This window comes from Sinohyriopsis cumingii, chromosome 17 (assembly GCF_028554795.1).
Source record: "Sinohyriopsis cumingii isolate HCF-2022 chromosome 17, ASM2855479v2, whole genome shotgun sequence".
Lineage (NCBI taxonomy): Eukaryota > Metazoa > Mollusca > Bivalvia > Unionida > Unionidae > Sinohyriopsis > Sinohyriopsis cumingii.
This window is the reverse complement of record NC_142977.1, coordinates 75,092,242-75,107,509: the sequence shown is the minus strand read 5'-3', so window position 1 is coordinate 75,107,509 and position 15,268 is coordinate 75,092,242. Positions and strand designations below refer to the sequence as shown.

Here is a 15,268-nt window from a genome sequence, read left to right as displayed (position 1 = left end):
TAGGATATAGAGCTTTTGTCTCAGAGTTTTGTACAGAATAAAATATAAGATGTGAGAATGTTTTATATGCTGGAATATATTGAACCTTATTCTTATGTGGTTAATATCGCAAGATTTGCGCTAGACTGAAGTTTGCCAGTTTGCCACATCTGATTCGTTGGCGGATTCGGTCTGCCAATTCTGAATGGTTCAGTTCCGTCACATGGTATAAAACCGAATGTTATATTTTGGAGTGGAAGACAGTACTTGTCAGATAACTGCTGAGCGCGGTCAAATTCAAAACTAGAACTAACACCTGTCAAGTCCAACACCCCTTTTAGGTAATGACATATATAAATTGCTAAATAATAATAATATAGAACTGACAAAGTAATAATAATAATTATTTGGACATTAATTCCGTGAAAAGCTAGTAAAATAAGCAATATTTTGAACATTTGAACGTCCATATTTTTAACAATATGCTGAGGTAAGCATTTTGGAAAATTAGGTAAGAAATGTTTGAGTAAGTTAATTAATCTTCCAAATTATCGTGCAGTTATCTCCCACCACATTGGTAACCTGGGTTAAACGAATACAAAGCAAATCTTCAACTCTCGTCTGTTGGGGTCACTATGATTTCCAATCATTATTTAATTTATTTAACACTGAAACAGCCTGTCATGTGCAGAGGCATTTTATTGAAATGGTCCAGGAACAAGACATCGAAACTTAACGTTAGTATATAGTTATAATACAAGAGTACAAGCAACGAGTGTTTCCTTGCAGCAGTATATTTGTCTTATTCCAGTGAATATTATGTACTGGTGACAGCTTTCGAGTTTCTTAGTTATGTTACTTTCATTAAACATTTTTGGTTGACTTTGCTGTTGAGTGGAACTTTTTCAGTGAACCCTCCCTAGCAAACAGGAATTAAAGGTCGCTTACAAATTGGTGTCATGAAGTGGGATGCTCTACTTTTAAGAGCATCCAGTGATTCAAACCCAACCTCGCTTCGCTTTGTGGTGGAACTGTTTTTGTGAATAGATTTGAACCAGTTTATATTGGTTGTGTTGTGGCACTTTGAAATTTCGAGCAGAGTTGTTTTAGTTGATAAAGGACAATGGCTTCTTCTCCTGATCCTGATATCAGCTTTAATGGGGTACAAGAACAAGAGCTGGACAAGGTGATGGTGTCCATGACAGCCAAATAGATGATGAATTCATTGATGCGATTGAGAAAGATGAATTGACTCCAGATGAGAGAAATGGTTTTCATGATGCTGAAGAAGATGATGATATATTGAGAGGCCACAAAGGACGGGATGGGCCACATTCAGAAAGGCCAGTGGTTATGATTGGCGGATATCCTGGTCCAGTGCCGGGACGATTTTATATGAAACCTGATCATTTCAGTGGAGATGAAGATTGGGATGAATATATAGCACACTTTGAAAGTTATGCAAAACTCGGTCGATGGAGTCTTGAAGAAAAAGTCCTTACACCGGCTGCTTGTCTCCGTGGTGTTGCAAGAACATTTTACGTCAGTCTTACCGCGACGGAGAAGAGTTCTTATTCAGTGCTCATAAACAGGTTTCAGCAACGCTTTGGAAATTCCCAACCTCAGAGTAAATGGTTGGCACTTCTAGAATCAAGAGCACGCAAGAGCGATGAGTCCACTGTAGCATTGGGTGGTGATCTACGACAGTTGGACAGAAGGCATATTCAAACTTAGATGCCAAGTCTCAAGAAATGCTAACATTGAATCAACTTTTCAGAATACTTCCATACGAGATGAAATGCAGTTGAATCGACAAGGAGTGCAAGACTGGGGCTGAAGCAGTCGAAGTTGTGCACAGGTATGAATCTCTACTTGGTAATGAAGTCACTAAAAAGAAATCCAGTGTTCGATTGACCAATGGAAATTCTTGCTCTAATTCTAAAAAACATAGACATTATCCAGAAAACTCTTCAACAAGTTGTTGAACGTCTTGACCGTCTAGAAAAGAAGGGGTTGAATCCATCTGGCCCTGACAGATCTTCCTAAAACCATCAGCAAGGAAACAAAGCTTGCTCCTTGTGCAAGTCTCTTGGCCATTTCTTCTGGAAGTGTCCACTCTACAAAAAAAAAAAAAACAAGGCTGAAAATGGTGGTTATAGGCGTGATCAAAGAAACAAAGATGCCGTACCAAATGATAATAAATTAAACCAAGAAAAGCAGGGAAACGATTCCCCGTTATCTGTCTAGGCCAACAGTTGACGGATCTTAATGGGACTAGTCAAAACAAAGGCAAGTTTTTGAGTTATGTTGATGTCAGAACTGGTCAAGTGGGTGACAATTTAAATAAATGGGACAATGGTCTTTATGCAGTTGGACATATATGTGGAATTCAAACGCAGTTTCTGATTGATAGTGGTTCCACATCTACACTGTTGTCAGAGACTTTATGAAAATAGAAGTAGATAACAGACCTCGGTTGAAGGAACAAGCAATAGCTGTACAAGAGATCAATGGTAATCGCTTACACGTGTATGGTCTAATAGATGTAGACATTAAAATGGATGAAAAGACATGCAACCATCAGTTTCTTATCTGTGATATTACTGAAGAAGGTATCATAGGCCAAGACTTTCTCCTAAAATTTGTGTGACAAAATTTACTATAAAGGTCTTAGACTCATAACTGGGAACGGTGACATAAGTTGTTTTCATTGGTGGAGAAGCTGAAATGATAAGTCGAGTCACAGTAAGAAGTACGACACAACTGCAAGCAAACACCGTTACGTGGGTTCCAATTCATGTCCTACAGTCAGAATTCTTAGCTGAAGATGGCATTATAGAAGTGTCACACAGGGTTAGTGAGACACATAGAGTATGTCTGCTCAGTGGAATCATCAATACAAGAGCTGATGACAAATAAATTCAAGCAATTAACTTTGGTGACTCTGAAACCATCTTAAATGTGAACACTGATATAGGCATCTGCGAGTCCTATTAAGAACAGAATCAGCCTTTTCATAGATGTGCCAGCGTAACAATTAAACCTGAGATCCCTGCAGTAGATCAGCTGCCAGACCACCTAAACGATATGTTTGAGAGAAGTTCTACTGAACTTGAACCGGATGAGAAAAGGCCTTTACAAAACTGCTGCTGAAATATCAAAATATATTTTCCAAGACTCCCGAAGATCTTGGCAAGACGGACAGAGTACAACATCGGATAAATACAGGACAGGCTCTGCCGGTACGACAACCTCCTAGAAGACAAACAATTAGCAAACCTGAAGCAGAGAAATCTGAATTGGAAACGATGTTGCAACTAGGTATAATTGAACCATCAAACAGTGCTTGGGCCTCGCCAATTGTCCTCGTCACCAAGAAGGATGGAAGTACTAGATTCTGTGTCGACTATAGGAAACTTAATCACCTAACAATGAAGGACTCCTACCTTCTTCCTAGGGTCAATGACTGTTTAGACTCTTTGTATGGTTCAAAATGGTTCCGTAGTATGGATTTTAATTATGGGTATTAGCAGATGTGCATGACTCCTGAGGATAAAGAAAAGACAGCGTTTGCTACAAGTGTTGGCCTTTATCAGTTCCTGGTTATGCCCTTCGGATTATCCAATGCGCCATCTACTTTTGAACGTTTGATGGAAAGTGTTTTGAGAAGATTAGTGGAATAAATGTCTTCTTTACATCGATGGTATAATAACCTCTGTATCAACCATCAGACAATGCCTAGAAAGGCTGTAAAAAAAAAAATTTTCAACGACTGCAAGAAGCGAATCTCAAATTAAAACCTTCCAAATGCGTTTTCTTTAAAAGGTAAGTAAAGGTTTTAGGACACATAGTGTCTGAGGAAGGAGTCCAAACGGACCATGAAAAAATTGCTGCAGTTTATAACTAGCCCATTCCAGTGAATATTAAACACGTTCGAAGCTTTTTGGGACTGTGCTCATACTACAGACGTTTTGTCAAAGACTTTGGAAAAATTGCACGCTCCTTGCACAGGCTGTGTGAGAAACGAGTAGCCTTTCTCTGGAACGAAGAGTGTCAAGAAGCCTTTGAGAGGTTGAAGCAGGTTCTGACGACTGCTCCTGTCCTAGCATATCCATGTGCAAACAAACGTTTCATTCTGGACACTGATGCAAGTATCATTGCTGTTCGTGCAGTCCTGTCACAAAAAATATCATCAAACAGAAAGAGTCTTAGCTTATATGAGTAAGACTATGAACGTTCATGAGAGGTCATACTGTTTGACAAGGAAAGAATTACTTGCTGTTGTTACGGCTCAAAGAAACTTTCATTCATATTTGTATGGACAATAAATAATTTTGAGAACGGATAATAGCTATTAGATGGATTAAGAACTTGCGTAACCCTGCTGGACACGTTGCAAGGTGGCTTCAGGAACTGGGCACATATAATATCTTTGTATCACATCGCCCTGGCCAGAAACATTCCAGCGCTGATGCAATGTCGAGAAATCCATATGTCACCTATAGGAGGCAAGAGGAAGTTCAGAGACGCGTTGATTCAGATGAAGACAGTGAACACAAATTGATTGAACTTAAACCAGAGTCAACACAGTGTGAGGAAGAAATTGATAAGAAATTGGGTTGTTCAAATACAACTGAGCAAGTTATATCCAGAACTATTACAATAAATCAAACTGCTGATAATGAGTCTACTTTCTCCGCAAACCAGGAGTTGCTCTGTGGATGGAAACTATCAGAAGTTAGAAATCGGCAGCTCGAGGACACAGATATTGCATCGATAATGGTAGCCGTGGATGAAGGGTGCGCTCGTCCGGAATGGCGACGTATATCTGAAAATTCTTCCTCACTGAAAACATTAAGGCGACAATGGGATCGGCTTGAGTTGCATCGTAGAATGCTATACAGAAGATGGATTAATGACACCAACGGTTGTTCCAAGCTTCATGTAATAGTGCCAGAGGCACTCGTTTTTTATGTTCTCAGATACTTCCATGACATTCCAACTGCTGGTCATCTTTGTGCTCAAAAGGTATTGGGAATAATCAAACAACACTTCTACTGACCTGCAATGAAAAGTATTTTGAAGATTACTATAAGAGGTGTGACAAATGTGCCGCACGTAAACCTTCCAATAAACAGAATCGTGCACTCTTGGGACAACATCTAGTCGGTGAACCTATGGAAAAGGATGCTCTTGATATCTTAGGGCCACGTTCCTGTACAAAGAATGGTAACAAGTATAATGACACTTTGTGACTGTTTCACAAAGTGGACAGAGGCCATACTTCTGCCAGATCAAGAAGCACCCATAGTAACCAGGGCCTTTGTTAATGAATTTGTCTGCAGGTTTGGCACTCCACTCCAGCTCCTCTCAGATCAGGGTAGATGCTTCGAATCAAAGATTATTTGCGGCATGTGTGACTTTTTTTCCACCAATAAAACAAGAACAACACCACTAAGACCTCAAGCAAATGGCCTTATGGAAAGATTTAATAGAACACTTGCTACCATGCTTACAATGTATTGTGAAAAAGATCAAAATAATTGGGACTGGTATCTTCCGAAAGTGATGATGGCATACAGAGCATCGACACACTCAAGTACTCGCAAATGCCCAAATTTGATGATGTTGGGTAGAGAAGTGACACTGCCGATGTTAGCTGTTATTGGGGAACTTGTCCATGGAAATGTTGTAAAGAGAATGCATGCCGATGACTACGTTGATGAACTGCAGGAGAAAATGAAACAAACTCACAAATTTGCACGGACATACCTAAAACAAAATGATATTTACCAGAAAAGACGTTATGATTTAAAAGCAAAAGAAAGGTCATTTAAGGTGGGTCAACCTGGTTTGCTTCATGATCCTGTACGTAAAGAAGGTGTATGTCAAACGATGACATCATCATGGAAGGGCCCATACCTTATTATGAAGAAAATTGATGACATAGCTTATATGGTGAAGAAATTTCAAAAACAACCGGCTAAAGCATACCATATTGATAGGCTGATGCTTTATTGAGGCCAGCACCTACCACGATAGATTTCTAATTGGGACAAAAAAATGAAAGAGTTGTAGAAAGTTTCCATTCAGTTGTACATATTCTTCGTTCCTTCTTATGTTATTGATCACCTGCCCTGAGGTTGTGTTCAGTTTTATAGAGTTTCTGAGGATGACGTAGTGGATGAAAGAGTTCCATACCGTGAGAGGGAAGGCATGCCATATGGGACAGTCGACACCGGCACACCAGTGTCTGTTTTAATAGGTAGCTACCGCGAGTCAAATGGGTTGTGTAAAGCTCTGGCCTGATCAAGCAGAGCTGAGCTTCCCGGGATTGGGCTTAACGAGGTTATATTCATGATTTGGTGGATTCCTCCTGCGAACTCTCTGAAACATCTAAGATTACCCTATAAGGGGAACACTCTTACAGTAGGTACTTTATAAATTCATAAAAAAATTCAATTCCCAGTATGGTAGGCAACACCGTGTGGTGAGAGATACCACACACCCGCATATGTATAGCAAAACATGGCTGTTTACAATGATTCCTTCTATTGTCCTTCCAGAATGAAGTGCTGGCTACGTATAGCTGAATTTCCCAACAAGAGAGATCTCAAGGCCCACTTGGCTGGACCGCCACACAATCGTATACGTGTCATATGCCCACGGTGTCGTCTGGAGGACAAGGTTTTAAGAAATTAAACGATCTGAAAAAGCATGCCTGTATGCAGCATAGACTGAACATTAAAGGGCTGCCTGAGGATTATTTTGGGGAACCAAATGGGTTTTATCTGGCACTCCATCCAAAGGACTATGGATTGTACGGCCAACAGAGTATCATAGTCAGCCTGCTAAAATGGCACGTTGGGCCATTTCGAATTGGTTGAACAGGTGCAGGAGCCCCAGCCGTTCAAGGAACAAATGGATTGATGGATGGGTGTCTTGCACAGTGAATGCGAGTCGGCACGATAACCCTCAGAAAAGGCCTTGACTAGAAGAAACCCAGCCCTATTCACCTACCACACCATCTGTTGGGGATGAATACGCACAGTTTGACTCCGTGCAACTGGGGAATGACAGTACTAGGGTATATTTCTTTTCTGAAGGTCGGGGATTTTTTTTTAACCTGGTACGAGGTTAATCTCGCTGACAACATATTAAAAGAAATGCGTTACTTCGAGAGTCTGTCAAGGAAGATGATGGTGCCATTGGACCCTAATCGCATCAGGCCCGTCTCTGGAGGGTTTGAGGTGAAGGATGAGTTCATCAGAGAAAATTATACCAGAAGTCAGGGATTCATTCAAGTTTTGTAACTATTCTCTTCAGGAAGACCATATATGCATCATAGACTGTAACAGATTATCCTTGCCCAGTACCAGCAGCGGACGCAGCCATGAACTCTCAACCCGCCATGCCTAAATCAAACAATTACTCCGTTGAAGATCAACCTGACACTCCCCTGACATCAGAGAAGCCAATGCTGGTTTTGTCGCCAATATCGGAAGCCAGCCTATCAGGATGCACAGACGCAGTGCCGTCTTAAGGCATGGGTACACTGGGCAGTTGCCCAGGGCCTCACGCTTCTAGGGGCATCATGATGCCCATATTGTTAATGAATATTGGCCGGTAGGGGGCCCCAGTCCATTGCTTTGCCTAGAACGTACAGTGCTGTTAAGAGAGCCATGCACAGACGTCCAGAGCCTGTCCAGATATTTAGAGTTGCCTTCACGAGGCCCATCAGACCATAATACAGAACTAGAAAATATTCCACTGGACCTGATGATGGAGTTACCAGAGCCAGCCACCGGATCTCCAAGTCTGACCCTCTCCAGTCTGAACATCACCAGTCAGCCATTGGTCCCTAAGATTGTAGCTGCAGATACTCCACTAGATCTATCGACTTTATCTTCTAAAGTTGTTACATCTCCTCCCAAGAAGTTTCCAATGTCCAAAATTCAAGATAGTACGAGGAATTTACTGAAGGCTGGGTCAGTGCCCATGTTTCCGACAGCAAGGAGCGATTGGGACAAAGAAGATGTAGTAGGATTTAGCGGAGGCCCAGTGTCTATTCTCTGGCCACCAAGGTCATGGAAGACGATGTCCGCCGACAAGAAGTTGCTCAGTTTTGAGTATCCTGCCATTACCCTAGAAGCAAGTTTGACTCCAGAACACATCCCTGATATAGACCGAAGAGATCACATAGACCGCTACAATCCACTGGTGCTTCCAGGGACAAGTTTCGTTCTTGGCAGCCACCCGTATCATTGCTGTAAGACAGGACATCCCTAACTGTTACAGGTTTCCGGATATTCTATAAGAAAGTGGCAAATGCAGAGATCCGAGTTTGGACTGTATCCTATAAATAATAGAAAAGGCAAATGTAGCGTTACGGCTAGAACCTTGAAAAACTCAATGCATAAATTCAGGAGAATTAGAACTTTTTAAGATGGGGTTAGTGTAATAGACTCAGGATTAACGAGAATGTGCACCTTAATGGGGTTGCGATGGAGTTTTACTACTGTATGTGAATGTTCCATATGTTATTAGAGATGTTTCTTTTAAGATATTAGTGTTACATGTTTAGCTCATTGGACCTTGGAAAGTGCAAGAGCATGAAGTTGTGGCGAATTAGTTGCTTTGTGGTTACATGAATTTTTACGAGTAACTTCTCCCTATTTTCGATAATGCGCCACTTCATAGGCATGTTCTCAGAATTAATTCGGTCCATGGAGTCATATTATACTGAATTACTAGTTGGCTAATCCTATATTTGTTATGCCTGTAGGAAATCTCTGTCAATAAGTTTTAGCTATTACCATGTTGATCATTATATAACACTTGGCTTGTCAAGGTTTGACATTTTACATTCAACACCGTTTCTTGCACAAATTACATGGTTGTGTTACCTCATTTAATACCAGATGTATGTCTCATAATGTGGTTGTTTAATGGGAACATCACGACACGTGTAATAAACATGAAGTTTCAGGTTGTTCGTGTTTAGCGGTAAACGAACTTTTCAACGATCAAGCCAAGTTCTTGTGGACGCCATTTTTGTTCGTTTGTGACCCATGACCTCGACGGTTCGATATTACAAGTATGAGGCTCACATACATTTACACTCAGCTAAAGTCACAATGAACTTATTGCCGAAAGTAATATTTGAAATATACTGACTTTATATTAAAAACTGTTAGATTTATTGAGTAATGCAATTTATTTTGTGTATAGTTGCAACCTCCCTGGCAACCGCAATTCTTTTAGTATCATTATACCCTGTCATTGGTTTGCCACAGTTTATCCATTCGAGAACTGTTGTTCTGCTACTGAAAACTATATAGACAAATTAGGATATAGAGCTTTTGTCTCAGAAATTTGTACAGAATAAGATATAAGATGTGAGAATGTTTTATATGCTGAAATATATTGAACCATATTCATATGTGGTTGATATCGCACAATTTGCGCTAGACTGAGGTTTGCCAGCTCCAAACATCTGATTCGTTGGCGAATTCGGTCTGCCAATTCTGATTGGTTCAGTTCTGGCACGTGGAATAAAACCGAAGGTTATATATTGGAGTGGAAGACAGGACTTGTCAGATAACTGCAGAGCGCGGTCAAATTCAAAACTAGAACTAACACCTGTCAAGTCCAACACCCCTTTTATGTAAGGCATATATACATTGCTAAATAAGGGTCAAATTCACAACTAGAACTAACACCTGTCTAGTCCAACACCCCATTTAGGTAATGACATATATAAATTACTAAATAATAATAATAATATGGGACTGACAAAGTAATAATAATACTCTGAATTATTTGGACATTATTGGGTGAAAAGCTAGTTAAATAAACAATACTTTGAACATTTGAACGTCCGTATTTATAACAATATGCTGAGGCAATCATTTTGGAAAATTAGGTAAGAAATGTTTGAGTAAGTAAATTAATCTTCCAAATTATCGTGCAGTTATCTCCCACCACATTGGTAACCTGGGTTAAACGAATACAAAGCAAACCTTCAACTCTCGTCTGTTGTGGTCACTCTATGATTTCCAGACATTATTTAATTTATTTAACATTGAAACAGACTATTATGTACTGATAGATTTTATTGAAATGATCCAGGAACAAGACATCGAAACTTAACGTCAGTGTCTAGTTGTTATAATACTACAGTCAGAGCCGTTTAAAGGCATAAGCACGCGATGCACGTGCCTAGGGCCCTGCGCAGCAGGGGGCCCAGCGGCGGCCCAAAAACAAAATTTCGATGACGGTTTCGGTATCGGTGCAGAAAGTGACCAAATTGTTGCTTTCTGTTTAGTCTCGGTTTCGGCCGAAAGTTAAATTGCATCTTTCGGCAGACTCCTGTGTATGTCTGGATATAATGACTGACAGTAACCTGCTGACACAAGACTTTTATGTATGTCTGGATATAATGACTGACAGTAACCTGTGGACACAAGACTTTTATGTATGTCTGGATATAATGATTAACAGTAACCTGTTGACACAAGACTCCTATGTATGTCTGGATATAATGACTGACACAAGACTTGTATGTATGTCTGGATATAATGACTGACAGTAACCTGTTGACACAAGACTTTACTGCAGATTCAGATTATAATTGTCAGTTATCACCGATTTGCCTTTTTGTCTGCGATCTATTAAACGAACCATTAGACAACCCACCAAGAAAGAGTAGAAATTATATGAGTGGTGTTGCGAAGAGAAAGAAGGAAGCAGCAGAATTGGAAAGGTTGGCCAAACATCCAAAAGTATCGTGTTTTTTTTTCAAAATCAGAAAGGACAATCATCATTGCAGTCCGACATCGTTGAGACGCAAGATACTCTTACGTGGTCTTGCTCGTCTACTGATGACATTGACTGTGATAAAGATGAACAGCTAGTGTCGCTGCAAGTGCAAGGTGATAGTCTATCCGTTGAAAGTTCAGATACTGTCATAACACCAACAGTGGAAATAAATCCACAAGGTGTCATCTCGTCGGGCTATCTAAGAGATGCAGCTTTGTGGAGTCCAATCACTGAGGAATTACGATCGTATTGGATTCGTAGATGTCCCGCTAGTTGCCAGCATAAAGAGTCTGATTTTAGTACGATTCAACGCGTGTATGGAATTGGAGATAAGTTGCAGATTCGTTGCTTAACTGATTCCTGTTTCCGCCGTGAACTGCGAAATGGTGAATCAGTTTGTCGCGAGTGGCTACTCTATTCTCCATCACAGAAGTCCGTGTATTGCATTGTGTGTCGCTTGTTTTCAACAACTACGATGTGTCATCAATCTGCTTTATGCACAACTGGCTTTAACGATTGGAAGAATGCAATGACACATCTCAGCAAACATGAAAATGGCTAGGGTCATCCAAAGCGCATGCTTATTTACACTGAGCGTGTTAGAGGAGCTGGTCATATTGATACACAATTAATGAAGCAATTAACAGCAATATTGGCGTGATGTCCTGCAGCGGGTTGTGCCTGTAGTGAAGCTTTTGGTAACCAGGGGCTTGTCTTTTAGAGATGACAATCAGATTCTAGGTTCACAGCACAATGAAAATTATTTGGGAAGCTTGGAATTAATTTGCAAATTCTATCCATTTCTCAGTGAGCATTTGAAGAGATACGGCAATGCTGGAAAAGGTAACCCCTCCTATCTATCGGCAACTATATGTGAAGAGTGGGCACCAAAGTTGTCAGCTCAATCCTTTCAAAACTAAGACAAGCAAACTATTTCTCTCTTAGTGTGGAGTCCACCCCGGATATGAGTCACACCGATCAATTGACACTGACCATGAGATATGTGAAAGATGTATCACCAGTGGAACCGTTCTTAGGATTTGTATGTATCCGCGGTCATGGAGCAGAGTATCTTGCGGACACCATCGTGAACTTTTTGGAAGAAAACAACATCAGCATAGCAGATTACCGTGGACAGTCCTATGATAATGAATGTCTCTAACACGTCCGGTCAATAATCCGGCGTGCAAGCTAGAATAAAAGGAATAAACGAATTAGCTGTATACGTTCCGTGTGTGGGCCATTCCCTGAATTTAGTTGGCGTGAAGGCTCTTGAATGTTGCACGCAAGTCATAGCCTACTTCGACTTTCTTCAAAAACTACATGCCTTTCTCGTGGCATCAACGCATCGTTGGCATGTCCTGGAGACATCTTTAGGACATGAACACAAAGTAATGAAACGCTTATCAGATACGCGATGGTCAGCTCATGTTGATGCTGTGAGGCGCTTCCTGTGAAGAAGCAGCTATAAGCAAAAAGATGGATAAGTTGGAAATTGTAGTCCTCGTCATTCTCTGGAATGATGTCATTGGACGCTTCAACGAAACAAGCAAGATTCTACAAAAGTAGACATGGATTTATCAATCGCCGTCAATCTGATTCAATCGCTGAAGCTTTTTATGTTGATGCTTTTAGAGACAATACTTATTTTGAAGAATATGAACGCAGGGCCAAAATAAAAACTCACAACGCTGAGTACTACGACAGCCAAAGACGAGAGACTAAAAGAAAAATGCAAATTGCATTTCTGGAAGGTCCTGCAATTGACACTGTTATGGATGCGAACACAAAATTTAGAATTCAAACCTACTTGCCAATCATCGACTCATTGATCACTGAACTAAACAAACATGGAGAAAGAAGCTCATGAACAAATCAGCAGCAGATTTACATTCTTATTCAAACTGGACCATTTGAATATTGAACAAATAACAGAAAAGCTTGCAAAGTTCTGTCCTCAAGATCTTGACCAACAAGAACTAATTTCAGAATGTGTACAGCTGAAACACTGTATGTCAGTGTCATGTGCAAAAACAGCATTGCCATCTATGTCAGTAATCTATGCCATGATAAAGAATGACAATCTGGAATCAATGTTTCCAGACGTTGAAACTGCAATAAGAATGTTTCTGTCAATGATGGTGACAAATTGTACCGGTGAACGTTCTTTCTCAAAACTTAAATTAATCAAGAACTAGATTCTCAGCCGTATGATGCAAGAACGACTAAACTGCCTGTCTGTCATGAACATAGAATCAGATGTCTTGGAGTCTTTGAATTTCGAAGTTTGTAAGAAAATGTCCTGACAATGTATGTCAAAGTAATCAAACATTTACTCATTACAATAATACAGTCTCGCTTTCAATTTAATTAACAATAAAAACTTTAGCATATATTTAACTAAACATTTATTTGTTTTACACTCGTAGTAGGCCTACGCAGTTTGCTGTGTTAGCAGTTTAGTACTATATTAATAAATTTAACAAAATGACACACATGCACATGGAAATGCTACTCTATATCTGAGACTGAGAGATTGAGACGGAAATCGGGTTACGTTTAAGGTTAGAGTTTGTGCCTAGAACCCCCAAACTCATGGAAACGGCTCTGACAACAGTGCAAGCAACGAGTGTTTCCTTGCAGGAGTATATTTGTCTTATGACAGTGAATATTATGTACTGGGGACAGCTTTCTTTCATTAAACATTTTTGGTTGACTTTGCTGTTGGGTGGAACTCCTTCAATGAACCCTCCCTAGATGACATGAATTAGAGGTCGCTTACAGTATTTATGCAAACACGGATCGGCATTGGAAAACTGTTTATTCATCAGGCCATTCAAGTTGTGTGCTCACCTTGTTTAGATCATGTAGAAAGAGTGTTCAAATTTGAACAACTTAATTTTGATTGGATGCAATGGCTTGCCGCATCATCAAATGAAATTCACAGATAGAATCACATAAATATCTGCTCAGTAGGGTCATGACCTCGAAATCTTGGCTGGCAAAGATGCCGTTAATTCAAACAAACACGTAATAATACAAAAGGTTCCATGAAGCACCAAGAAGTAGCTGGTTTTGAACTTATTGGAATGTTGACATGCTGCACATCATATTTCGATATCAAGGTTTTTGAATGAAGTTCTAATCAAGGAAAGCCTTGCATATTCTAGTTGCAGTCAGACATGGATATTTGCTGACCCTTGCCTGTTTTTATACCTACTTAAGCAGAGCAAAAATGAACAATTAAATTACAATTTATAGGAACATTATGTCTCTAAGAGTTAAAACGTTTTCAACATACCTTTCTGTGTACGTTTGGAAAAATCACATATTTCCTGGGCCATAACACTTCCCATCAATGTCATCCTTTTCCTGTGTGAACAGGTGTCTTGTATATCGAGGCTCAATTATATCGAAATAGTAAAAAGATGGCATATGCCATTATATAAGAAAGTGTATATTTAGGTTGGTTTCACTACAAATTAACTTTGATTAAAGATTTTACATGAAATATGTAAACACTTCTGTCACGTTGTGCTATATCTCAAAACTCTAATTACTTCATAACATATTGAAGCTAAGCATTCCGCATACACAGTTCAGTTTTCATGATGGCCTTGATATTGTTTCATGCTGGATTAACACATTGTGATCGTGTTACTTAATCTTACTATTTTACATTTGTCAAAATTCACATATTTCATAAGAAAAATATTCCATTTAAATTTGTGAAGAAATTGAGATTTTTAAAAAATATATTTAATATTCTTTCTTTTAAATCCCATAGAGATACGAGAACATTACAAATCCATTAATAACTATAACACTCATATTTTTGTGTCTCAGTTAAAAATTACTCGACCAGTTATGTTTAAGTACATATAACATAATGTTGTCTGCTATGATTTTTTTCAGGTAAATAAATGTTATAATCCTTTCCTCTCCGGACATGACAGCGAGATATTTTATTCATGACATTTAAGACTGACATATTAATTGCCTCACGCTGCTTCAGAATTATTTCACAAAATCAATATTCAGCTACTGAGTAATGTCGGAACCATTCGAAAGATTTAAAATTGCTTTACATTCTAACCTAGCTGCAAGTAAAGAATACTATTTTGCATCATGTGTAAATATTTCGTTCTAGGGATCGGGCCAATAACACTTGTCCCATAGAACTTAATGTTCTTTTTTTTTTAAATTAGTAAAATAATTTATGAATTAGATGGGCATACATACCACATATGGTGTTATTTATTAGTTATAGAACGTTGTATAGCCTTGTACAGATTGTTTTGCGGCATTTTGTTTAGCCCATGCTGCAAAATGGGGATCATCCTGGTCTGCACATAACAACATAATTCGACACAACGAGTCCATATGTTATCGAATCAGTAGGATATTTAATACAGGATATCAAAATAAAAGTAAATATTTTGTTGTCAGTTATGTTACACGAAACGAA

General features: G+C 39.3%; 1 long non-coding RNA gene across 1 annotated transcript; it reads right to left on the bottom strand.

The window, feature by feature from the left end:
- Positions 1-658: 658 nt before the first annotated feature.
- On the bottom strand, positions 659-14,970 carry LOC149779251 (uncharacterized). Its single transcript, XR_016415593.1, has 2 exons — positions 14,102-14,970; positions 659-2,096 (listed from the first exon to the last, which is right to left on the bottom strand). It is a non-coding gene; the product is annotated as an uncharacterized LOC149779251 (long non-coding RNA).
- Positions 14,971-15,268: the final 298 nt, after the last annotated feature.